Source organism: Hordeum vulgare, chromosome 4H (genome assembly GCF_904849725.1).
Source record: "Hordeum vulgare subsp. vulgare chromosome 4H, MorexV3_pseudomolecules_assembly, whole genome shotgun sequence".
Taxonomy (NCBI): Eukaryota; Viridiplantae; Streptophyta; class Magnoliopsida; order Poales; family Poaceae; genus Hordeum; species Hordeum vulgare.
In genome coordinates this window covers 171048362-171072715 of record NC_058521.1, presented here as the reverse complement: position 1 = coordinate 171072715, position 24354 = coordinate 171048362, and positions in this window count along the sequence as shown.

Sequence of the window (24354 nt, the reverse complement as noted above, 5' to 3'; positions counted from 1 at the left end):
GCTTTCTGACTCGCCCCATCCTGTCGCGACCTTATGAGCCGATGAAATCATCATCATTTAGGGTGTGTGCTCGAGCTTTCTGACTCGCCTCATCCTGTCGCGACCTTATGAGCCGACGAAACCAGCATTTTAGGGTGTGTGCTCGAGCTTTCTGACTCGCCCCATCCTGTCGCGACCTTATGAGCCGACGAAACCGGCATTTTAGGGTGTGTGCTCGAGCTTTCTCACTCGCCTCATCCTGTCGCGACCTTATGAGCCGACGAAACCAGCATTTTAGGGTGTGTGCTCGAGCTTTGTGACTCGCCCCATCCTGTCGCGACCTTATGAGCCGACGAAACCAGCATTTTAGGGTGTGTGCTCGAGCTTTCTGACTCGCCTCATCCTGTCGCGACCTTATGAGCCGACGAAACCAGCATTTTAGGGTGTGTGCTCGAGCTTTCTGACTCGCCCCATCCTGTCGCGACCTTATGAGCCGACGAAACCAGCATTTTAGGGTGTGTGCTCGAGCTTTCTGACTCGCCTCATCCTGTCGCGACCTTATGAGCCGATGAATCCAGCATTTTAGGGTGTGTGCTCGAGCTTTCTGACTCGCCTCATCCTGTCGCGACCTTATGAGCCGACGAAACCAGCATTTTAGGGTGTGTGCTCGAGCTTTCTGACTCGCCACATCCTGTCGCGACCTTATGAGCCAACGAAACTAGCATTTTAGGGTGTGTGCTCGAGCTTTCTGACTCACCCCATCCTGTCGCGACCTTATGAGCCGTCGAAACCATCATTTACGATGTGTGCTCGAGCTTTCTGACTCGCCCCATCCTGTCGCGACCTTATGAGCCGACGAAACCATCATTTAGGGTGTGCGCTCGAGCTTTCTGACTCGCCCCACCCTTTCGCGACCTTATGAGCTGACGAAATTGTTGTTTTCCTTCATGGCATGGCCACGAGGGTTTCAAAATCTTTTCCTGATTCATCTTGAAAATATTTGTTATCATTTATTTGGTTTCACATATGTTGTTTTCAAAGCCTAAGTCAGGTTGATGATCAAAGTCACTTCATCCATGGCGGATTAAGCATTTTAAGGGATTCTCAAATGGCGGATCAAATATTTCAAATCGCCTTAAGGGCGATATAAAGATTCTTTCGAGAGTATCACAAAAGCAGTACCGACTTATGAAAAAGGCCTATTACATGGCTCTCAGGCCAAATCGACGAAGTTTACTCTGTTGGCGCCTTCGGATCATTTTGCTACGAGCTTTGGCCGACTTCAATTTGCACGTCGCCTAGTACCCAGTTACACTTGGCCAGAGCTGTGAAGTCATCTTCATCGGTCAGGATTGATGCCAGATCTGCTTCCAAGTCAAAAGGGTTCTTGGGTCGCCGAGGAGTTAAACAGGTCGTCACAAAGGTTGGCGGGCTGACCTTCTTGTTCTTGCTGTCATAAGGAGCCTGATACTTTGATAAATCCAGACTTGCTGCGAGTTGGGTTGCCGCCAGCCGGGAGTCCTTGACAACACATTGACAGTCCTCTTCGACGAATTCTGATCCGTCATCTTTGAGTTGAGGAAAGCCTGCCGCTACCTCTTCTGGGTTGATCTCTGGAGCATACGCCAAGCAGCGACTCAAGGCAGTCAGTACCCCCTTCCGGGCGGCTAACCGAGTCAACTCGCCAATCTGAGGGGGAAGCGTAGATAGGCAGCCGAGAATCTTCTGTATGGAAGTTATGGGCTCTTTGGCACCGATCACAGCTTTAACAGTTAGAACACTACCGGTGTACATCTGCTCTGTCAGCGTGTAAATCGCCTTCAGCATCAGCACGCAATCATCCTGAAGGTTGGCGGCTCTCGGACCTATGTAAGGGTTCATGATAATCAGCGACTTACAAATAAGAGTTATTGATATAAAAAAAAGGGATCAGAAGTTTGAGTAAGTTTACCAAAGACGGCTTGCGTCATGTTTGAGATTTGACGCTTCAAGCCGGACAATTCTTGTTGCACAGTAGCCAGCCTGGCTTCAGCCTTCTCTGCTCTTTTTGTTGCAGCATCTTGGTCAGCTTGAGATCTTTTCAAATCAGCTTTGAGTTTTTCCAGCTCAGCCTTGACCAATTGATGCTTCTCCTCCGACTTAGCTCTGGCATCTTGCTGACTAGATAAGTTTTTCTTTAAATCGCTAAGCGCTGATTCAGTCTGAGCAAGAGTTTCCTGTTGAAAGTATAAAATAAGGGGCAAGTCTCAGAACTATTGCAAGCAATATCCCTGACACTTGGGTCCTAATGTATAATTTATTATTTTCAGATGAAATTATACAATATCAAGACCCGACTCATCTTTTTACTGATGACCCGGCCCTTGGGGGTTACTGTTCGAAAGTTTTTTCTAAATTTATCAAGACCCGGCTCATCTTTTTACTGATGACCCGACCCTTGGGGGTTACTGGTCGAAAGTTTTTCCTAAATTTATCAAGACCCGGCTCATCTTTTTACTGATGACCCGGCCCTTGGGGTTAATGGGAGTAATACAATATAACAAAGCTTACCTCATGTTTGTTTTTTAGCATCCGCAGCAGGCTTTTCTCCATATCACAACTCGCCTCCAGGCGACTTGCAAAACCAGAGCAGAGTTCTTTGAACTCCATATTTTCATATTCATAAAGCTTAGCCTTCGAGAGTCTAGACTCAGGAATGGTTTGAGAGGAGGATGCGACATGCTTTGACAAAACCGTTGCCGCCGGTTTGGAGAAGCCGGTACCAGTAATAACTACAGCATCTGGGTCTTCTGCTGTCATCAATGGACTTGGCGGCTTAGGGGGATCCATTGTCTCCTTGGGCGAGTTTGGAAGATCCATTTGATTTTCGGGCTCGCCTTGATCCGAGTTATCGTGGATCGGCACTGACTCTTTGATGGGTTCTGAAATTATGACATGAGCTGGTCCGCTGGTTTTCCTTTTCTTGGCCTGTGCCCTAAAAGAGGGGAGAAGCGCATTAAGGAACTGAAAGTTTATTACCTTCAGATTCAAAGTAAGATTATCAAAAGGCTTACCCACGGACTCGAATCATTGGCGGAAGTGTCGACATTACTGAGTCGCCAGATGTTGGAGGAGAGTTCTGCAAAAATTATACGTCAAAAATATAGGCGGGTTACAGACATGATCCAAAGAAACATGAAGAATTGTTATTCATGAGTACCTCGTTTGGTTTCCTCTTGTTCGTTACTGGTAAGCCGGACACCGGATCACCGGAATGACTTCGGGTCTTCCGATTTGAAGTATGTTGTGCTTTCTTCAGTAGGAAATTTGGGTCCAAACAAGCATTTGGGTGTGAGAAGGGAACTTTCCCACAAATTCGCATCGCTGGCTTAGGTGGAGAAGGAGATGAATCGGAGGAAACATAAATTACCTCAACAGAGTCCTCCTGGCTTTCGTTGTCTTCATTCTATTCAAGAGAGGCAGAGATATAAATACAAAGTTAACAGTAATGGATGGCGAGTGAAAAGAGGATAGGTTTTTACCTCCGAAAATGCATCGCCGACTTGAGACTCATCGACTTCGGATGGCTCGGCCGCAGCTGCTTTGCCCTTGCCCTTGGTTTTCTTTGGGGGCGGCTTAGAGTGCTTCATGGCTGGCTTTTTGGGTTTCTTGGACCAAAATTTATCACCTTTCTGAAATAGCATATGTTACAAAAGCCGCAATACAAGTGAAACATAAGAAGTAAAGACAAAAGGTGGGTTAGATTTGTTCACCTTGGGCGCCGGATTAATTTTGCAGAAAGGCTTGAGGCCGATTTGGCCGCATTTTCCCGCAGGCTCGCCAGTCAGCTTCTTGATGATGGTGACAATATCCTTTTCTGTTAAAGCCGTATGGAAATAACATTGAGGATGATCTAAGGTGCCATCAAATTCGCACATTAGCCCGTCCCGGCGACTCAGAGGGAGGATGCGCCATTCGACCCAGCAGCGGATCAAGTCAACCCCAGTAAGGCCTTTGTTTGTCAAAGATCTTAACTCGGACAATACTGGGATGAAGTCTGATTCCTCCTCCTCGGTGAGCTTGTCTGGAAGCTTGAAGTTTGTTGGAAGGCGATCTTTCCTATAGCCGAGAAGCTTGTTTTCGCCCGCAGGTGAGGTCTCTTGACAATAGAACCAAGACTCGCCCCAACTTTTGGGATGTCTTGGCATGGCGAGTGAGGGAAACGGGCTATCCCTGCGGCGCTGAACATTGACACCGCCGAGTTCGAGGCTGGGGCCATTGTGAAATTCTGTTTGGCGATTCAGGTGGAAAAAGTGCCAGAATAAGGGGACTGAGGGTTCAATCCGCAGATAAGCCTCACAGAACACTTGGAATTGCATAGGTTACTTATCGAGTTAGGTCCCAGATCCTGGAGGCGGACGTTCATGAAAGCCATGGCGTCTCTAAGAAACTTCGATCTGGGCGGCTTAAAACCTCGCTCCAGGTGTTCAACAAAAACAATTATCTCCCCTTCTTTGGGGTTGGGGAGATCCTCTCCGAACCCGGTACGCCAGCCGATAACATTCTGAGGGTCCAAGTTGCCCGTTTTCACATAGTCAGCTAGTATGGTGTCGTTGACTTTGGTAGGAAGCCAGTCACTATTGAAGACGGTGCCCATGCTACAAAGAAGTAAAGTACGGATGAATTTACACGCCTCGAACATCTACTGTAAGGGGTGAAATAAGTTCATTTGACTCGCCAAATAAATTTGTTTGCGGACTGAAGGAAAAAACTTGACCCGCCATATTAAGAGCTGAGTTGGGTTGCTATGGCGACTTACGAAGTTTTGCTATTCACGAGAGCTGCGTTCTAAAGGTGTCGGAGACGCTTGTTCAAAACAACAAAGTGTGAAGACTACAAATAGCTTTTTGCAATCAGTAGGTAAATTATGGATCTACTCGACACATGAAAAAACATGAGAAAATGGCTGGATGCAGCAATTTACTACCAGGACATGGTGATGTCCTTCGCTTGACAAAACATTACTCTAGATTCGCAAGTAAGAGCGGATAAATGAAGGTATTCAAAGCATTGGCTATCTCGTCGACATTTGTGTTAATCAGTCAAGGACAGGCAACAAATGCTCGCGAAGAACGTCAAGAACATGGCAGTGTTGGAGCTTCGAACAAAGAGTAGATCTGTTCTTAAATGGGTGGTGGCCTACCTTGATGCTTTCGGACGGAATTGGTCGACAGCGATGGAGGCTGTTGCAGAAGCACGGAGGTCCTGTCGAGCGAGGAAATCTTCGGCGGCGACGGAGTTTTCGGCGGGCGGCAAGGTGTTCAACGGGAAAGCAGTGGTCAATGGCTGCGAGCGGAGCGGCCGTGGCACGAAGCTTGACGACGGCGAAGATCTATGGGGCGGCGCCGAAGCCTCTCGGGCGAAGACAGGAAGTGCGGTCAGCGGTGGAGCCCTCGGAAGGCGATGAGACTTCCTCGCTGTGATAATGGGGAGGAGATTGACAAGACTGGTAGGTGGGAAGCACCAGTCCTGTCCCCCCATCTATTTAACAGGACGGGCGCTGGAATCGAGGTGCCGTGAGCGGGAACCGCCGGGGAATAAAAAGATTCGCCATAATGGCGTTCCGAAAATTTTGGGATAACAATGCACCAGGATCCGTTGGGATTACGTCAGTCTTCCCAGAATTCGAGGGATAAGAAGATGCCAACAAGAAATGGTTTGGCGACTTAAAGATTTTCAGTGCCAGATGGCGAGTTACAATTTCTGACGTATGGAGAAAAATGAGGAATGAATCGCCTTTAACTGAGCAGAAATATTGGCGTGAAAAGAGTTCAAGTCAATCTGGGGCCTAATGTTGGGGATATTACGTGTTAGTAACCCGCCCTAGTTGGGCCGGGTCACCAAATCAGGCGATTCACATAAACAGTGATTTGGGCCTTGGCCTGGCCAGATCAAGGTCATATGGCAGTTTATGATTTCTGGAACGTCTCCAAGCTTTGAAGGACGGCGACTTAGAGACCACAGGGGGCACGATTTGTAGAAAGGAAAGTATCCTTGTAAACCCTAAGGGTTCAATCTGTATATAAAGGCGAGTCCGAGGGAAGGAGAGGGAGGATAGAATTCATCGAGTGCTAGGTCTGGCGAGTTACGCCCTCCTTGTAATCGAAACCACATCAATGCAAACCAAAGCAGGACGTAGGCCTTTACCTCCTCACGAGGGGCTGAACCTGGGTAAATCGCCATGTCTCTCCCGCTTAACCCCTTTGAGTCGCCACCAAGGTGCGATAGCTCCAGTACTAAGTCCTTTCACGAGGACATCTGCCGTGACAAAACCAAGACAATATGAAAAGCGGTTTGCATAGTAGGCAGGAACAGAGAAAACAGGTGAGGATTAACTCACATGAAGAATTTGGGGTTGAGGAATTTCAGAGAAAGTCTTCACCAAATTCTATAAACAGTGACAATGAAAATCTTCAACATACAGTGTGACGAATTAAAAGATATGAAGAAATAGAACCCATTTCACAGTGAAGAGAATGGTTGATGACCCAGTTCCAACCGCTATGACAGTTGTACGTCTGGTTTGGAGCGGCTTGGTATTGAAACCAAAAGACACACAATCCTGGGACACATAGTCCCTTCCGTATTCTCATTGAGCTAAGAACACATAGTTCTCGCCCAACACTCGTCGTAAGTCTTCTGGGAAGACTTCCAAACCCTCACAAACTTGGTCACTCGGCGATCCACAATTGACTGCTGGATTGCTCTAGACCATGACGCCTAACCGTGTGGAGGATGCACAGTCCTCAAAGGTAAAAGGCTTCAGTCCCACACAGGAACAACTTCTTCAGTGATGCTCAATCACTTGGTTTTTGGTTTGTCGTTTGGTGTTTGGGGTATTTCCTCACTACAGATTTACTCTCGAAGACTCTGAGGAATTTAGGTTGCTCTTATGACAAGTGTCAGTTTCTAACAGAGCAGCCAACCAGCTAATGGTTGTGTGGGCGGCTATTTATAGCCTGGGAGCATCCCAACATGATTTGACATTAATGCCCTTAAATAATATGACCATTGGTGTGGATACGATCGATGATGTGGCACAAATTGCGGTAACGTTTGGGACCCTCAACTGTGAGAGTCCTCATGTCTCTCATAGTCCTCACTTGAGGCTTTTGGTAGGATTAGGCTTGGGTTGAGCATCATGAGGAAATTCATTCCAAAGTGTTACCTCGACCCCCTTTAACAGTAGTGTGTTCCTATGACTCAAGAGTGAAGAAAATAAAACAGAAATAACAAAACTTCATGCTTCAAAGTCTTCAGATTGATTTTCTTCAGGACACACCGAATTCCTCATCTTCAATATCTTCATGAGGAATATCAATTTCATCCCAATTTCTTCGCGATTCAATTCTTCAACAGAAGACGAATTTCTTCAGCCGAAGATATACATTTTTAGGGGTTGATATTCATCGAATATTTCAAACTCCTCAACGACTTATAGATCCTTTGTACACTCATGAACACATAACATACCTAACCTATAAGTCTTCAAAGCACCAAAATGACTAAGGGGCACTAGATGCACTTACAGAACTGTTATGGGTTCTTTAGAAAGCAGCTTCAGAGAAGGATTATGTAAGACGTCCAAGAACACATTAGGGGGAACGAGCTTACGTTGTGATCCGAGTCTGGATAGAGCATCAGCCGCTTCGTTCTCTCAACGATCAATATGATCAACTTGGTAGACATGGAAATAACCCACCACCTCGATTACCGCACGCCTATAAGCCGCCATTAATGGATCTTTGGAATCCCAGATTCCTAATACTTGCTGAGCCACCAAATTTGGTTTGGCTAAGCACCTGACCCGGCTCAAGTTCATCTCCTTAGCTATCCTGAGCCCATGTAGCAATGCCTCGTACTCAGCTGCATTGTTTGTGCAAGGAAACATGAGCCGCAGAACATAGCAAAACTTGTTACCTCTTGGGGATGATAACACCACTCCAGCTCCTGAACCTTCCAACTGCCCAGAGCCATCAAAATGAATGGTCCAATATGTGTTATCAGGCCTATGTTCCGGAATCTGCAACTCGGTCCAATCGTTGATGAAGTCTACCAGAGCGTGCGATTTTATAGTTGTGCGAGGCATATACTTCACATGATGAGCACCAAGCTCTATTGCACATTTAGCAATCCGCCCAGAGGCTTCTCGGTTCTTTATAATGCCCCGATTGGCGCAGAAGTGACCGCAGTGATTGGGTGCTACAGGAAGTAGTGCTTCAACTTCTAGCTCACCATGAAAATCCCAAAGACGAGCTTCTGCCAATGCGGATATCGCTGTTTGGACAGGGTTAGTACCTCACAGATGAAATATACTGGCCACTGAACATGATACTCTTTGCCTTCTTCCTTGCGTTCAACAACCACCGCCACACTCACCGGCTTAGAGTTGGCGCCAATGTACAAGAGCATTGGCTCTTTGTTAGTCGGGGCTACTAGTACGGGCGGCTCAGCAAGTTGCTTCTTAAGGGCCTCGAAAGCCTCATCAGCGCATCGCTCCAGACGAAATGATTTGCCTTCCTGAGCAACTCATATAGTGGAATAGCCTTCTCACCAAGGCGACTTATGAAATGGACCTGATTGATGTTAGCCGGCTTCCCAAGTGAAGTTATCGCCTTGATCTTGTCCGGGTTAGCTTCTATCCCAAGCTCGAAAACCAGGAACCCTAGCAACTTTCCCGCAGGAACCCCAAACACACACTTGGTCGGGTTAAGCTTCATCTGATACACCTGGAGGTTGTCAAATGTCACCTTGAGGTCGCCTAGAAGTGTCTCATTATTCCAGGACTTCACCATGATGTCATCTATATAAGCATTGACGTTACGTCCAATCTGGCTGTGCAAACAATTCTGAATGCAATGCTGATAAGTCCAAAAAGGCATCGAGACCTAGCAAAAAGCACCAAAGGGGGTGATAAAGGTCGTCTTCTCCTGATCATCCTTGGCCATCTTGATGTGATGATAACCATAGTACGGATCCAGAAAGCACAAACGCTCACAACCCGCCGTAGAGTCAATGATTTGATCGATACGGGGAAGCGCAAAAGGATCCTTTGGAAAAACATTGTTGAGGCCTGTATAGTCAATGCACATGCAAAAAGTGTCGTTCTTCTTGAGAACTAAGACCGGGTTAGCCAACCAGTTAGGGTGAAAAACCTCGACGATGAACTAGGCGGCCAAGACCCGGGCGACTTATTCTCCAATTGTCTTACGTCTCTTCGCATTAAAATGACGAAGGTACTGGCGGACTGGCTTCATCTTGGGATCCACATTGAGATGGTGCTCAGCAAACTCTCTCGGTACTCCAGGCATGTCAGAAGGTTTCCATGCAAAGATCTCCCGATTCTCACGGTTGAATTTGATGAGCGCGCTTTCCTATTTGGGATCTAAGACGGTCCCACTAGTAAACTGCTTGGAAGAGTCGCCAGGGATGAAATCAACTTGCTTGGTATCATCTGCCGGTTTGAACTTGAGGGTCCACTCAGAATCAACCATTGGCTTCTTGAGCGGACTCATGTCAGCTGGATCCACATTGGCCTTGTGGAACTTCAACTCTTCGGCAGCGCACGCCGACATAGCATATGCAGCGTCTCCTTCTTCACACTCCTGACTATCTTTCGATTCCCATCAACTGTGATGGTGCCCTTAAGACCTGGCATTTTAAGCTTAACGTACAGATAACAAGGCCGACCCATGAAGCGTGAATAAGCCGGCCGCCCAAACAAAGCATGACAAGGACTTTTAATTTTGACCACCTCAGATACTAATGACTCACTCCTGTAATTGGACTCATGACCAAAAGCCACATTCAACTTGATCCGCCCAACAGGATATGCCGACTTGCACGAAACAATGCTTCTCATCAAATCCTTCTCATCAAAGTTCACCTGTCGGAAGGTCTCATAGTACATGATCTTGATACTACTGCCTCCATTAATAAGGACCTTAGAGAGAGTGTATCCCCCAACCAGAGGCGCCACCACCAATGCCAAATCGCCAGCGTTATTAATCTAAGGCGGGTGGTTAGCTCTACTCCACATGATAGGCTGCTCACACCAGTTTAAGTACCTGGGAACTGCCGGCTCAGACATATTTATAGCCCTCTACTTTACGTTCTTATCCCTCTTATAGGTACTAGTGGTAAAGACATGCTATTTCCCACCATTCAACTTCTTAGGATTGCTCTGGAAACCACCTTGGTTATTTGGCTGCTGGAAACCGCCCTGGTCATTATACTGCTGACTACCTTGGCCAGATGACTGTCATCCATTATTATGTGAGTCGCCTCCCCCCTGAGGACCTGGATTAGGAAAGTCAGAAACCGAGCCTCCTCGTGACCCACCCATGGAAAATTAACCCTGCTCGGCACCATGGTTACCTCCTTGGTGATCCTGGAGAGTTTTCCCAAGAGTGAGTAGATGGGGCATTAGGAATACTATGCTTAGGGCAAGGTCCCTTGAGCAACTATTCGTAATTGCGTGGCTTCCTTCCGCTAAAACACCGGTCCTGAAAGCCGCCCTGATCCATGTTCTGACGCTTGTTTTGGGGTCCGATATTGGTGTTAGGAACAAAATCAGACGCGCCATCTTGCTGCCTTCTTTTTCCATGCCCCCTGGTTATTATTGCGCCCAGGATTCTGGAAGTGACCCTTAGCTCCATCACCCCTTTTAACTTCACTAGCATCCTTCGTGCCGTCCTACTCAGTATACCTGGTGAGGGTGTCCATCAACTCTCCCATATCTTGCACCTTCTGCTTGAGGTGGCTAAGTTTCAACACAAGGGGCTGAAAATGACAGTACTTCTCCAAGATCAGCATAACCTGAGCTGTCATAATATCATCCGAAGAGTGGATGATCTCCGCAACCCGGCTTATCCAATGATGAGCCGATTCATCCGCCCGCTGAACACAATGTTGCAGATCCACAATGGTCATCGGACGCTTGCAGGTTCCTCAAAAGTTTTTGAAGAAGCGGTCCTTGAGTTCCGCCCAAGTGTTAATGGAGTTGGGGGGTAGATTCTTCAACCACGTGCGATCCGTCCATTCCAACATCATGGTGAAATACTTGGCGCAGACTGCATCGCTAGCATCATGCATGTCCATAGCCATCTCATAGCTCTCAACCCACGCCCCTGGATCAAGATCGGGTGTAAAGTCTCTGGGCATGCGCTCATTGCATGGAGAAAAAGATAGGCAGGGGACACCTACATTCCTTCCTCCTTCCCATTGTATCCAGAAGCCAGCTGCGTATTTGGTGGAACTCCCTGACCCGTCGATGCTGCTGCCTCTGCCTGCCCGGCGGCTCGTGTGACATTGACAAGCGCCTGAGCATTAGATGTTGGCGGCTCTGGTGGATTGATCTGAGGTTCGTGTCGACGAGCATCGATGGAAACCGCTACAAGATCATCTGGGTGACTCTTCATATGGCTTTCCCGCAGCATGGAGTGCAAATGATCATGACTGTATGAAAATTGTGCCTGCTGGACTTCCACTGTTTTTAACATTACATTGGCGTTCCTTGCCTCCACTTCCAACACGGTATTCCCACGAATAGCAAGAGACTCGAAATGGTGGGTCGCAACCAGCACATTATCCACCGGGTTAGAGAAGTGACATTGAGGCGTTTGGAAGTGTTGACCCGCCTGTGGGTTCAACGGCGGTTGCATTGGCTGCTGGACAATATCAACCCGTGGATCGCTCTAGCGAAGTGGGTTATTGTCCGTGGCGGGCGTATACTGGCTGCTCAACAGGCAAGTAGGGTTAAGGTTCCGTGGAACACGGCTCCGACGTCTTCTTTGATAAACAGCGTCCGAGGCGGCTCGCTGGCGTTCAAGTCGCCATGCCTCCACCTTCAAACACTCCACCTCCAAACGCTCCACCTCTTAGTCGATCTGAGCCTGTTGATCCGCCATCCGGCTCTTCTCCGCATCAATCTGGCGGTGTATCTAAGCCATCTCTTCATGAAGCTTGGCCAATTCAGTGTTAACTTCCTCTTGGTTATCAGCCGTGACGGCTACTGCCATGAGCTTTGACATCTCAACCATCAAATCTCTTCATGGCGTCGGCCGGTGTCTTCCCAGATCCGCTGGCCCCATTGGCTATTGCCGCTTTTGGCTGGTTTTGAGCCACCAAGGCCCCCGCCATATAGATGGTGACTTGGCAGCGCGGCCCCTGTGGCCCTTCAGAGATCGCGGCCTCTGGGAAACCGCCCAACCATCCCTCGTAGAGAGGGCTAATCGAGTCAGTACTTCCGATTGATAACTAGCCATCAGAATTGACAGGAGCATCTCCACCATGTCCTGGTTCATCCAGGAGGCTATCCCCCTGTGTGAAGCCGACGAAGACGCGATGTCGTCCGATCCGAGGCGCGGCGGGTTAGGCGAGCCGAGTCGGCTCGATGATATCGGTGCATGTGTCCGTCTCGGGAACTAGCGCTTCGAACTTGCCGATGAAGACGTGAATCTTGCCGAAGGGGACCTGATATCCTCATTCGATTGAACTAGCCTCGGGACCCCAACTTGAATTGTTGATGTAGCACTTTCCGCGGCGGCTCTTGGTCATGAGGCCAGCCGCGTAACTCCTGAACCTTCGAAGGGATCCCTTTGAGAACTCAACTCCACCATGCGCTGGCCCCATAGTGGGCGCCAACTGTTGTGGTTTTTTCATGACAGATGTCCTCGTGAAAAGACTTAGTGGTGAAGCCATCACAACTATGTGGCAACTCAAAGGGGTTGATCGGGAACGGGAGACGAGTTTACCCAGGTTTGGCCCCTCGGATTGAGGTAAAAGCCTACGTCCTGCTATGTGTATATTGTTGTGGAAATTGCTTACAAAGGTGCGGATTCGCCTGATCTAGCTCTCGATTGATGTTAACATAGTCCTACCGGCCCTAGAAACTCGCCTTTATATACAGGTCGAGGCTCTAGGTTTTACAAGAGTCTGGGTCGCGCTATGACTCATGACCCATTGCGTCTCTAACTCGCCTTGCCCCTCAAGCAAGGAAACTCCTGGCGAACCTTCTCATGCATGGGCCGTGATTCGCCCTCTTCTTGTCCTGGGCCACATCCGGCTCTTGTGGTAAACACCATGTGCCTTCTGCTTCCTAACTCAGGTACCATTGAGTATGAAATGTTGATCCTCCATTGTCTTGACCCGGATCCCTACGGCGAGTCTCATGGCGGTATAATATCCCCAACAAGTGTAATCTCTCTTTTCTAAGAAATTGTTTCAACGGAGTTTTATTTGAGTGGGCCCATAACCGATAGGTTCTTCCCAGGATCTTACCTGACTCTTCTAAGCTTTTTCGGAGTGACACCGTAATTCATGATGTTGTTTCTCATCATCATTCTCGCATTGAAAATCAAAGGATAGTTTCTCTTAAATCATTTTCTATTCTTCCGAGTATTCGTCATCTCAGCTTGTTGCTCTGCTCTTAAATTGTTTCCCATCGTCGCGAATTCTTTTCTTTTCTTTCCGGAGGATTTCACATTTGTTGCCATCATTGCAGGAAATTTCTTTGTTCTCAGCTTTCACCTTTAGTTCTCAAATTCCTCTCAATTATTGTCCCTTTGTTCATATCCCAATTTTTTCGATGCTCCATTAAAGTTTTCTATTATGCTGATGATGTTCTCTTCGTTCTTGGGTATGTCGATTCATTCATCGTACGCGCATTTGTTTGTGAATTCGTATCAGTTCTTCGTTGAAGACTTCTTGAAGTTTATTCCCTATCTTTCTCTTTAATCTTTTTCAAGAAAAATGAGTTGTATGATACATCTGTTGCTTTTCATCAATTGAACTTGATGAAGGATAAGAATAATATAATTCTTATTCTTGTATCATCACGGTGATTCAATTCCTTCTTCTGGTGGTTGTTCATGGTATCAAATTGTTTGTCCCAACTGCTTCATCTCTTCTTTTTTGGAGTTTCAAGTTTTCTCAAGTATCTCTTCACAAAGTTCCATCTAAATTTATGCAAGGTCATAATCATATTCTTTACAACCTTAATTTCTCTTCATCCTTCTTTTGTATATGAGGGATCTTCATGGCGATATCAATTAAATTATTATGGAAGTTTTCATTTTCCTCTCCTTTCTTCTCTTTCCAACAATCTAGCTTCTATTCTTTTCTTCCAGAGGCATTTTGATGTCTCTCTTGTCGACCCATCACACCATTTTATTAAGGTCATATTCTTTCCTTGCCTGTCCATTTAAGCGGAGTGTTGTGGCTCTCTTTTCAAATTATTCACATCTTATCATGTTTTTCCTCTCTTTTCTATGGCAGTGCTGCCCAAATTTATTTTCAATTCTTGCTTGTGCCTCGTCCCATTCTTCGTCTCTTTGTAACCTCTAAGTTTAGTTGGTTTCATTCATTTTTCAAAGAAGCAACTATGTTTATGTCCTCCTTCCTTCTTCCTCTTCCTCCTCTCATTCTAAGATCTCGGTTCGAGATCTCTTGTTAGTGGAGGAGAGTTGTAACAGCCCAAGACCGACGCTTTAGATGCCTTCTATTTATTTTGAGTTTCGACGTGTGTTCCACATGGGTGTCACATTGATCATTGCATCATTCGCATCATTGGCATTGCATCGACACTCCAAAGACATCAATTTTCAAAACATGCATACGTACTTACTTGCCAGTTCTCTGATTCTTATCATTAACCGTTTCATGACCAACCACACACGCACGTGCCTGGAACATCTTTAAAATGTAATTTTTTTAATTGCATACAAAAGTTTCTCAGAATAGGCTGAAAGTTAATGTGTAGTCTTAATATAGTGTAGGTAGACCGCGTGCCAAATTTCATCGCATTCCGAGTTAGTTTGATACCTATAGAGGCATTATAGCCGGTTTAATTCGCGCACGATTTTGGTTTCTAAAACTCCGTCATGGGTAACAAGTTGTCTCTCTTCTCTAAGCCCATGCCATCTGCAAAGGCCACCGCAGTCAACCTAAACCTCCCCGCGATCGGAGTCGTCCAATCACGACCGGTGGGTCCGAATTTGGGAAAAATAACTAACGATAACCACCTTTTCCTATTTAAGCAACCTCCCTACCTATTTTTCGGCTAAACTCTAGCCTCGCCTCAAAAACCGTGCCACCCATCCTCCACCGTGCCTCCTCTCTCCTCCCAGCATGGCCGACCCGCTTGGACCATCGCGGGCATGCCCCGGACGCGCCCTCGTCGGGCCGCCCGTAGGCACCGCTGATTACCCAAGCTCCCCTCGCCCGGGCCTCTGCACCTGACCCCAGCATGGGCCGCTGCCATGACCGCCTCTCCTCTTGCTTTCCCCGCCAGTGTGCCAAGCTCACCTCCCGCTACACCAATATCGGAGTGTCGCCACCGTCGGATGCCCGTTGCCGCCCTCTTCCTTCGCCATCGTGGCTGCAGACCCGAGCGGACATGCGTCCTTGCCGGTGACCGCCGGCCTCCTTCGCCTCTTCACCGGACCCGGGGTCCTCCGCGACCATGGATCCGTCCGCCCTGCTCACCGGCGCTCACTAGAGATGCGCCCGTGTTGGCCGTCCTCCTCCTACCCGACGCTGTAGCCACCATGCCTCTGTATGGTCGTGCGCCCAAACCAAACAGCGGCATCGAGCCATGCCGACGCGGCTCCATCCCCCTTTTGCAAGGGATATATTTTTTCTATGTCCCTATTATCAAACATCATTTAGGTATCTGGTGGCATGTGTAACTTTGTGTGTGTGCATCGGTTGGACATGCATATTATATAAAAATTCATCTACGCTTTGGGTATATATATTAGGGTTCATCTACATGCTCAAATATCTGTTACAAAAATGCATCCCGTCGTTGTTTGCAAAATTGATATTTTATTCAAACTTTTGAGGATGATTGCATCTAATCCATAGGTCTTTTGCATATGGCTTCTTCATGGGAATTGTTCTTTGAGATGTCTAGTTTGATGACTTGCCTTTGATTTTCATGCAAATCATATCTATCATGTCAATATGTTGCTCTAAAGTAGCTATTGTGTTAAAACTGCTAATCTATTAACGATAAGTTCCATTTTGCGAAGTACATATTAAGCAATCCGTCACTATTTTGAACTTGTGCAAATGGAGTAATTCGTAGTATGCCATGTCTACTTGTTGTTAATATGTTTTTCATGCCATGAAATCCATGGGTAGCTATATGTAAAAAATTTGGCTTTCCTGACTAATTAACTTATTTCAAAATTTAGGACCAATTAATTTTTTTGTGAAATACTTGTGATGCTTGAAGTGACTATTGTTTGCATTGCTTGTTTGCATGATTGTGTTTGATACCTAATAGATCGTGTCACTCTCTTAATCATCTTCTCATCCCATGATCTCCTGCCTAATGATCATGCCATGTGTTTAGGATAAATATCTATTTTTACCAAATATTGTTTTTCCAAAAAGCATTTCTTTGAATTAAACTTTCGAACCCCTCAGATGAGGTTTGTACTACAAGTCCTCAAATTAGGGAGTTTCTTTTGCACCAATTGTTTTATTTAAAACCATTATCAAAATAACTTCCAAAAACCACCATATTATTATTTTAAAAGTTATTTTATTATTTTATTTAAAAGTCTTTCTGTGAGGCCAGAAATGGTCTCCTATGAAGGAAATTTATTTTTATTGCCTTCAAAATTTAGGGAAACTCAGTGGATATATTTACTCCATATGTATGAGTTTCAACACATGGTCATGTTCAAAATATTGGGCAAATCCCTTCAAAACTATTCCTGCCTATTTCAAGCTTTTGGAATATTTCTATAAGAAATATTCTCAATAAATTCCAGTAAAATTCTAGCATGTCATCTATGATATTATTGATGATCTTGACAAGTTTCATTTCAATCCAAGTTTATTTGACTCCCCTAATCACTCTAAAACCCTATCTGTCCAGAATCAAATTTGAGCGACTCTACATTGTGAAGTGTCTCCAATTGTGCTCAAATTTGGTGGACATGTTCCAGTACTCCAATGAGGCATCCACACCAAGTGGTACACCAAGGAGAATAGAGGAACTTATCCTAAGACCCTCAAAACCCTGTCTGTTGATTTCTGACTTTGGTAAACTTTACATTATAAAGTTTCTCCAATTATCCTAAAACTTTTTGTGCATGCCTTAATGCTCAAATAATGCCCCTACATCAAATATTGGATTTGTGGGAATTTATTTGAATAGGGTTCTAAGAAGAAACTCATTTCTGCCCATTTCTAGGGTTTTCCATGTCTACATTCGAAAACTTATCCAACAAATCCCAAATTTGGTCTGCAAGCCTATTTTCATCTATTTTCCTGTTCAGTTTCATAGCCATTGGAATTCATCTGGTAGCCCAACCACAGATCAAACACCTTGTGTGCACTCACTAATTTGGCTTCTTTTGCCCCTTCAACTTTATTCCTTGAGCTCAACTTTCTACCACAGCCTCACCTAGTCATATTTTACCTCCAGTAACTTTCCCATGGCCACTGGTCAATTATTCGGGAAGGACCCTTTGTAAGTTTCTCTCATTTTCACCCTTGGCAACACTGTTTTACCCTTCTTTCCATTATTCTTCTTAAGCTATCACCCCCAACTCTTTCCAGAGCATCTAATATATGCCAAGGCTTCATTTAGAAACAAGATATGGCATTCTCATGTGGAGAAAATGAGCAGCACCTCCTCAAGTTCATTTCTGGCTGAAAAGTAGCTTTGTACAGCAAGTGCTATCTACACTTCTTTTCTTGAGCTGAATGTTTGCAGATGTGTAGTCCTTCCATACCAGATGCTCCAGGACATGGTTTCAGCTCCCATCCCTGCGTGTAAAAACCATTTGTATCAGCCCCTAGTTTCCTGCTGAAATGTTTACAGCAGTCAAACCCCATTCAAACCTTCTTCACTTGGCTCCAAACTCCATCAGTGCTTCTTGGCATGCATGCCTTGCATGTTTGACATCTTGGCCTGGCCAAGGGGTGGCCCAGGACACCAGGTGGGCTCGTGAGCACCTCCCTGGCGTGCAGAAACGGTGCTATGCACCTTGTCTTCTTTCTCCAGGGCGTGCCTAGCCGTTTCTTCATGCCCCAGCGTGTCCCAGAGCGCCGCAGAGCATCCTTGACCCCCTCCACGATGCTAGGTAGACTCCAAGAACCCTCAGGCATGCGTGGCGACCATGCACCGAGAGCTCCAGAGAGCTCTCGAGCTCTCTCGGCTCCTCCTCCCCCACTTAGAGCCTCCCGAGCATCTCTGGCTCCCCCAGACTCTCCTCCTTCCCTCCTAGGAAATCCCACTCGAGCCCTCTCCTCTCGGGCTCGCTCCTCTCCCCATGGCCGAAGGGTGGAGCTCCGGCCTCCGCTCGGGTTGGCATGCGCAGGGCCTCCCCTCACCTCCTTCCTCCCCTGCTAGAGACCCCCAGGCCGCCGCAACTCCACTGCAGCACCGCCTACTCTTCCCCTTCGCTGATGGTGCCAAAATCTGGGGGTAGACGGCCTCCCCGTAGCCTCGTCGCCGGCGCTCATGCAGCCCTCCCCTGCAGGCGCTGAGTAGGGGAATGGGTGCGGCTAACCACCCGAGCGCGCCGGTGGCCGGCGCACCGTCGGGGAGTGGCCGGAGCCATCTGAGGAGCCCCTCCCTCGGTCGGTCTTTCCTCCGTGCCTCCCCTGCTCGCGGGCAGGAGGTAGGAGAAGGCCCTGACCAGGGGGCCCTCCCTGTAAGACAGCCGAGCCGGGCCCAGCGCCTTAAGTGGAGGCGGAGCCTTCCCGGTGCGCTTACCCGCTTAGGAAGCGCATTCCAGGGAATGCGCCACTGGCGTGGCCCTCTGCTGGAGTTGGGAACCACTGGGCCGGCCCGAAGGCCTAGCTAGCGCCTGGTGCGCGCGATAGCCAAGCTTGGAGGGCACTTTCCTTTTATTCAATTATCTGCAACTTCTAAAATCTCCCATAAATTCATTCTAACTCCAAAAATATTGATTCAAATTTCTGCAGGTCCCAAAAATCAAGGCCTATCAATATATGTGCTTTGCACATTTTTCCAAGCACTATTCCTGTTGTATTATTTTCAAATTTCAATCTGGACATTGGAAACTCCATCTTGCAAAAATCCTAGAAGACTCAAATCAACTCCAAATGGAGTGATTCAAACTCCGAGAGCCTTCTAAAATGAGTCTCTATTTTTGGGACTCTGGTCAACATTTTTGTGTGACTAACTTCTGTTGCAATAAATAAATAGCTCCTATTTCTATTTATTCCTCATTGTAAAATCTCTAGAATATTCATACCATCTCCAAATCCAGTGAAACCACTTCCTAAATATTTCTAAAATCATTCTCTGTTAAATGGGTGCCTCCACTCATTTTTAACAGAATGATTTCTGTTGTCTTCTTCAATGATTACCTATTTCTCTTTCCATCCATTCAAAAATCCTTGATGACCCAAATATCCTATATCAAGCTTCAGGTATTTTTCTTATGACCAGAGATGTCCAAGAAAAACAAAACTTCTATTTATAGAACACTTTTATTCTGCTTGCTATATGGCTTACCATAGTTGTTTCCGACGATAGTTGACGGTAGACGGAGTATTCCGAGTTGGAGCGGAAGACCTCGAAGACCCCGAGGACTTACGTGAGCAAGGCAAGCAACCCTTTGACCATAACTTGAGCATATAAATTGATGCATGCTAGAATAGCAAGTACTTTCATTGCATGAGATCACAGTGCCGGTTCATCATTGATGTGATGGTACAGAAGGCTTCATCGAAGCACTTGCATGATAGTGATCTTATACATATGGCTCCTCGGAGCACAAGCATGATGAGCTTGACCCTACCATCTATGAGGATCATGCTACTGTCATGTTGACTAGTAGAGTAAGACCATTGCATTGAGCTTGACCCTACCCCTTGAGGGTCACGCTAATACCATGTTGACAAGTAAAGATAGAGCATATTATCATGAGCATGATGATGAGTTAAATCAAGAGTTTATGAAAACCCCGTCGGGTGCCACTAATGCCCGAGTGTGATGAAGATTTGGTGATCACTTTTGGTGAAGTGATGCACCGGTGTTTTTGGGTGAGTATGGTTTCGGAAATGGGATTAGATTTCTGATGTGTCAACCGTCCCAACCTTACCAGTACGACCACGATACACCTTTATGGGACGGGGCTGTGTTGATTACTCTGGTCGGTGCTAGCAAAGAGCCACATTACTAGTGGCGGGAGTGATTGTCGTCACTCTCGTGATGGGGTCGTGCCAGGTAGGACGACTATGCCATTATTATGAGTTCCAGGCACACCGTTGGTCCCCGCATGGTTGATACTGTCCAGAGTCGGTGGTCGTAAGACGTATAACATGTGGGCTGGGTACCAATCGAGTGGACCTCTTTGTCTAGTATCGTCAGGGGAAAGATGATGATCGGGTACTTACCTTGGGTATATGTGATATACCGCGAGTCGTGGATGACACGGAAGTTCCCGTTTCTCGTGGGTCCAGCGTACCACCTCTGAGAGTGTCAAACTATTCGAATAGCCGTGTCCACGGTCAAGGACAGTTGGGTGGTGCTTCTTAAACTACGTCCAGCGTTTCAGCATAAACCAAGTGTGTGTGAGTGTGTGGGTTTGGTGTTAAAAAGGTGTTGTTATAAAGATAATAATATGACCAAGTTCGGTGACTTGGCATATAGGGTGAACCCGGATGGTTTAACCCTCAGCTGCTACATTGAGGTTATGACAAGTCCGATGACTTGGCATATAGGGTGAAACCGGATGGTTTAGCCCTCAGCTGAAGCATTGACATTATGACAAGTCTGATGACTTGGCATATAGGGTGAACCCGGATGGTTCAACCCTTAGCAGATATGTTGATATCTGTAACCTGTTTTTCAGGAGTAATTCTTTAGTTGATGCATATTCATGATCATTCCACCCAGATGAGTTATACAAGAGATGCATGATATTGTTATCCTTCACTTTCATTGTTCGTATCATGGGCTGTTTGCGAGTACATTCAAACTACTCATTGGCTTGCCACTGGTTATTTCATTGACCATGTGTGAAAGACAGGATATGGTGAAGATTAACTCGGTGACGTTCTTGCGAGCTAGGACGCTTCCCAGTCAGAATGCCTGTAGGTTAAGGCTGATGGCGTGGGTTCACGCTTTCAACCAATAATTCCGCTATGGGTCTAGTTTGGTGCTTTGGCCTTTAAGGCCCTATGTATGTAAGACTCGATCGAAGTGGTCATTTATTGTGTCAAACGGTATGTATGGATGTAGGACTCTATTATTCAGTATCTGTGTTCAGTGAGCATTGATCCTTGGGATCACTGGGCACGGCTGTCTCGACTTACCAGTCGGGGTACCCACACTATAGTTTTCATCATCTGAACATGCTTACTCAATATTTCTATTTTGTGATGTCAAGATAATTCTAAGTCTGAAACTATAATATTTTATTGTTGTTTTGTAATGTGAATTCCAGTTGATCTACAACTCCTTTGATGTTGCCCCATGGTGTGTTTTGTTAAGCATGTTATGTTCTATCATGTTGTGCCAATAGTTTCCATATAGGATTTGCATTGTAGATATTTCTGCTCACAAACATGGCAATCTGTTAAAAACTGCTACTCTTGCACCGTGTCATTTTCACTAAGTCTGAGAATTTGTTTTCTTCCCCTTGTTGTGTTGATTCTAGCAATGTTTCTGTGCATATTTTGACAATGCTCGTGTGGATTTATTTGTAGTGCAACATGGCCACTATCATGCTATACATTTTCATGACATGATATGTCCTATAGCATATGTTTTTGTTGGTGCCAATATGCCTTCAGATTAAAACTGCTCTGTTAAAACCTGTTATTTTCACAAAGTCTTAACTGTGTTCAAGTAGCCATCTTGTGAGCTCATTTCCTATTGAACCATGATTCCAAACAATCCGCTCCTATTAGATGAATTATTGTGCATCATGTAAACTAATGCCCCTTGTGCATTTTAGATTAATGTAGATTGTTGTTTTCATGTGTGCAAAGTATCATATTGCTATTTTGGACAAATTATAACTAGAACTTTTGCTGGTTGTAGTTGTTGAACCGTTGCTCCATTTTGAACATGCCAGACATGAAACTTGACTTGAATTTCCAGTAGTTTCATAATATCTTTTTTCATCCATATTTTAACATGCTTGTGGTTATCATTTGCATACATTTTGCATTCGTGACATATTTATCTTGTGTTGATCATATATTTTGGTCCGTAGCTCCGTTTAGATGATCTATATATGTATATCGCCTAGAATGACATATAGAATCACCTGGTACACTTTATTTTATTGTTTAATAAATATAAAATACGATTAATTCAGATATGGACCCATTTCAAAATTAACATATGGGGTTGTTTTGGAAATACTATAAGTTATTTACGACCTCATTTAAAATTCTTCACCTCTTGCCATGGTAAACAACATTTAAACATTACGTATAAATAAACAAGAGTGAATTAAATGATTCGAATGTGGAGTTTCGTCAATATGCAACCCGTTGCATATTTATCTTCACTTAATGCCTAGTATTTGATTGTTGTGATTACCATGCCTTGCATATGTAAGACGACATGCATCATATTGTTTGCGCATCATTTCGTGAATATCTTGTGGTGTTTATCGTGTGTTGATTGTTTGTTTCCGCACTGCATCTCCTAGATAGAGTTTCAAAAGCATTCGGAGTGTGAGAATTCAATTGACTAAGTATGTTCATCTACTTCACGGATTTGTTCTGCTTCGAGGAAGGATCTCAAGGAAGATGACCATTTGCCTGCATACCATACTATCATTGCCATGCCAGTTGTCTCGTTTCTATCGCTATGTCTCCCATCCTACCACTTGGTTGTAAAGCCTCCCAAAATGCCATGATAAGCCTCTAACCCTTCCACATCCTAGCAAATCATTGTTTGATGAAGTCACCGCTTGCTCAACCCATCTTATAGTGTTCCTAGTTGCAAGTGCAGGTGGTTCTATGTGACAACATGGATATCTTGGGATATCGCAATATTAATGCTATTTAATTTACGGCAAATATATACTTGGTAAGGTGGAAGGATTGGCCTTTTTCTCAGTGTTTTGTTCCACCTGGCCTACCCTAGTTATTTGTGTACCGGTGTTATGTTCCATACTGTGCGCTCCTAACATGTTTGGGATTGTTATAGGGACCCCCTTGATTATTTGTTTTGGGATAAAACACTGTTGGCAAGGCCCAACTTTGGTAATACATTTGCATAATAACTAATAAACCTGCATAGGGAGAAATTAACCCGTGGATAATTACTCAACAACCCGGGCCAGTGCTCCTCATTAGCACTACTAGAAAAAGGGCTATAACTAATATGGACACTAATGGCGCACCATGTATGTGGTGCGCCACAGCTATATAGTAGTGGCGCACCAGAGACTGGTGCGCCATTAGTGTCTATATTGCTAATAGCGCACCTTGTGTGTGGTGCGCCATTACTATCTTTGTCCTGGCCCCACACCCTTTCCTAGACATATCAGTGGAGCACCAGGGTAAGTGCGCCATTACTAGTTTTAACTAGTAATGGCGCACCACATCCACGGTGCGCCAAAACTAACAATTCTTTTTTTTGTTTTTTTTAAAACTACTAATGGCGCATTATTACCAGGTGCGCCATCAGTAACCCTGGTTACCAATGGCGCATTCTTATGAGGGTGCTCCATTGATAACCAGAAGTGAAAAAAAACTCCCGCTCCCCTCCCCTCGTGGCTGTCCTCCCAATCCAAATCCAGAAACTCCCGCTCTCGTGGCTCTCCTCCCTCTGGCCGCCCCTCCCACCGCACCTCCCGCCGCCGGCAGGCCCTCCGACCACCTCCCCCACCGCACCTGCCGCCGCCGGCTGAACCCCCTGCTCCCACCCTTGCCGCTACGCCACCGTCCGCCTCCCACCGCGCCCTCCCCGCTCCCTGCCTCTCCCCACCGCCGCCAGGAAACCCCGATGATGGGCGATGACAAGGGCGCTGCCGCCTCGCCCTCCGCCTCCGCCGCGCTCCCCTCCTTGAGCTGCGAGGTTCACCCCGAGGTTCGCCCCCTCCCTCCCCCGCATTTTTGAACATAGATTGAGTTATAGGTAGGACAACCATAATTGTCTTGTTATAACACACCTGGGGCAAGCTAAAAGCAGTACTGTTATCACCCATAATTTCCAATGAGTCCCTGATTTGGTTGACCTAATATAAAATGAAACCCATTTTTTGTTAACAAACTTGCATATCATATTTTCCACTTAGATATAGCTTGAAATAATTGTACCTCAGGAATATATTTGTCTCCTGTAATAAGATATTAACAGAAGGTTAATTCAACTGC